Raw genomic sequence first — 3,401 nt, 5'->3', positions numbered from 1 at the left:
CACCCAAGTCTCAAAGGACTGTATACGTCTGCCTGAATCAGGAAGTTAGAATATGATGACAGGAGAGAAAGAGACAGGTATGTATGCCCTGTGCATGTGTGTGTGTGTGTGTGTGTGTGTGTGTGTGTGTGTGTGTGTGTGTGTGTGTGTGTGTGTGTGTGTGTGTGTGCGTGCGTACGTGCATGTGCATGTGCATGTGTATGTGTGTGAGACACACCAAGACGCTAGGGACACCATGTGTGACACCAGTGTTGTCTCTCTAGACATTTGATGGAGCAGTACTGTTTGTGAAATTGTTAACATGTACATATCACCTTTTAAAAAGTGTCATTGTTTCAGCCTACACACGCACATACCGGTATACACACAGTACACGCACGCACACACACACACACACACACACACACACACACACACACACACACACACAAGGCCTATATATAACTACACTACGGTATACTTTTGTACTTTTGCTGAGTAGTAGTAGCTCTCCACCCCTGTCTGTCACTATACTATTTAGGCTTGTTATGTGGTCAGGGCTCAGGGTCTATAAACAGCTGTTAATGTATCCATATGTAACTTAGAGAGTGTACAACTGTAACCAAATGGACATTTATACACTCAGAGTTCAATTAACACTTTGATTGGGTACACATATATAGACTTTTCACCCCACGCATGCACAATAGAGGCCACTAAACAAGAATGTGAATTTAAAACCTGAATCATTGCTTATAATAAGTTCACTATCCACATCACTTCACTCATAGCACTGTCCAGGCTATACATGCTTGGCCCTGTCTCCTCCTGTTTATCACTTTCTATACCTAGCTACCCTTTGCATCTATCGTACAGATGTCTGTGAGATGTGAGTCACTGCAAATTACCTTCATATGTGTCGTGCAAGAAACATGCACCCACACAAGACAAACACGCATACAATAACAAAACAGACACATTCAAGGATATATATATATATATATATATATATATATATATAATTATTTCTTTTTACATCATCATATCCATATTAGTAGTAGAAAAGCCTTTCATGCTCCAGTGCCTACAGACTCCCTCCCTCCCAACACCCTGTTTCACGTTGACGCTCCCTCTGCCATGTCGGCTATCTCTCACGCACACGAGTGTGAGCGCTTGTTGACATCGGTGTGGCAAGGACTTATGAGCATGATTCACTCTGTGTGAGCATGGGTATGTGTGTCTGTGTGCATGTGCGAGTTGTCAGTGCGTCTATATCCATAATGTTACAGTATAGTTTACTATTTATGGAGGAGCAGACAGAGGAACATGTGAATATGTAGAGTAGAACTACGTACTTTGTAACTTTGTTTTCGCATGCTCACACACACACACACACACACACACACACACACACACACACACGGTGCAGGCATGCATGTTTTCAGGATATCAACTGTTGTTTCGTTGTTTTGTGTGATTGCATTGATGCGTATATTTACGCAATTGGTGCAGAGTCACAGGCTTCCTTGACATTAAGTCAGGGGGCTGTCTCAAAGGGAAAGCCACTTCTGTTGGGAGTCACACGGCCATGGATTCATCCCCTTCTTCATCAAACCATCCAGAGATTGATGGAAGTCACTCAGATGAGAGAACTCATGAGAGATGTTACAAAGGAAAAAAGATTAAGAAGCATAAGAGTGCTTTTTTTAATATATATGAACGTTTTGAGTCCACTACTAGAGAACAACTTAATTGTAATTTGTTTGGGACTTCTGTTTGGGACTTCTGACTGAGCACTCCAGGCCTTTTCCTTTTTGTTTTTTCATAAAAGATCTTTGTGCCATTTTCACCAGGCAGAGAGAGAGAGAGAGAGAGAGAGAGAGAGAAGAAAAATCTAATTAAATCGAGACATTGTAATTCATTTATAGAAATTAGTCACACTTTAATCTTTAATCTGAGAAGCTTTTTTCTCTTCTTCAATTACCAGCGAGGCCCTGAGGGCGAGAAGCACGCGTGCATGCACGCATCTGCCTGGGTGACGGCAGACTGCTGGGCGAGTGCTGGCGCTTTGGCATTGATCAATATACTGTATGGAATGAATTCTGTACTGGCCATATATGGAGCGTGTATTGAGTCTACAGGGTTTGATGAGGTCAGATCAACATATGGAATGTCAGAACAGGAAGGACGGGTGGGGGATGGATCAACATATTATGGGATGTCAGAATATGATTATACAAAAATAACGTCTTGTTCAATTGAAAAGGTTACACAGTCATACTCATACAGAGTATGATAACTTTTTCTTATGTAGATGATAACGTTTGTAACACAGTGTGTGTGTGTGTGTGTGTGTGTGTGTGTGTGTGTGTGTGTGTGTGTGTGTGTGTGTGTGTGTGTGTGTGTGTGTGTGTGTGTGTGTGTGTGTGCGCGCGCACGCGTGCACATGCGTGCGTGCATGATACAAAAGGATGTCATGAGTGCCATCTCATATCATTAAAGACATTTTGAGAGAAATTATTGACCATTTCTACAATAGTTATGTTTCGGGATATACTTTTATCACATTTAATGACAATATGCACATCTGACTGAACATTACCATGCTCACAAACAAACCCTGAGGAGGGCCAATTACCAGTATGCATTGCAGGGTAATACAAAAAAGAAAGGAAAACTTTCAGCACAAAATGTGACCCACATGTGAACTCTTTTTCTTCTTTTTTTTTAGAACAAGGCCAATTTTCATAAATCCATATTTCATAATATTATTCCCCCTCAGTGTGACAAATTCCATCCAACCATCTTATCACGCGAGTCCATTGTGTATACTTTAGATTATTATGCCTATATACCGCCCAGCTGTCCAGCATCTCTTTTAGTCAAATCGGATCAAATCTTATATTCCACAAATTGTCAGTGTGTGCCAGCTGCTCGGTGGGAGTGATTGAACAGAGACGGACAGTGAGACACTATAAACAAACACGCGTGTGGATGAAAAACACCACACGGACGCCCATGAACAACAACACGCGTGTCATCACCGGGGGGGGGATGCACACACACACACACACACGACCTCTCAACCGTGAGATCCAATTGCAACTCAGGATAGAGAGTCTACAAAATAATACATAGCCGAGTTATGGGAGAAAGAAGAAATCCTATACTTCTGAAATCAGAACACGAAAAAACTCTTTCTCACTTCTTCTCTGCCCATTAGCCCCCTTTCTTTGCTACTGTAGAGTAGACCCCCCCCCTTTACCTTCGTCTTAACCTGTCTGCAGTGTCTGTATGCATTTCGTGTGTCACTGTGTGTGTGTGTGTGTGTGTGTGTGTGTGTGTGGCGGGGGTGGGGGGTAGTGGAGGACGAGGGGGGGGCATACATTCACATATGTGTGTGCATGCACGATGTGTGAAGT

Source organism: Protomyctophum bolini (genome assembly GCF_963924005.1).
Source record: "Protomyctophum bolini genome assembly, chromosome: 14".
NCBI classification, from domain to species: Eukaryota; Metazoa; Chordata; class Actinopteri; order Myctophiformes; family Myctophidae; genus Protomyctophum; species Protomyctophum bolini.
The sequence above is the reverse complement of the archived record's forward strand: the minus strand, read 5'-3'. Positions refer to the sequence as shown.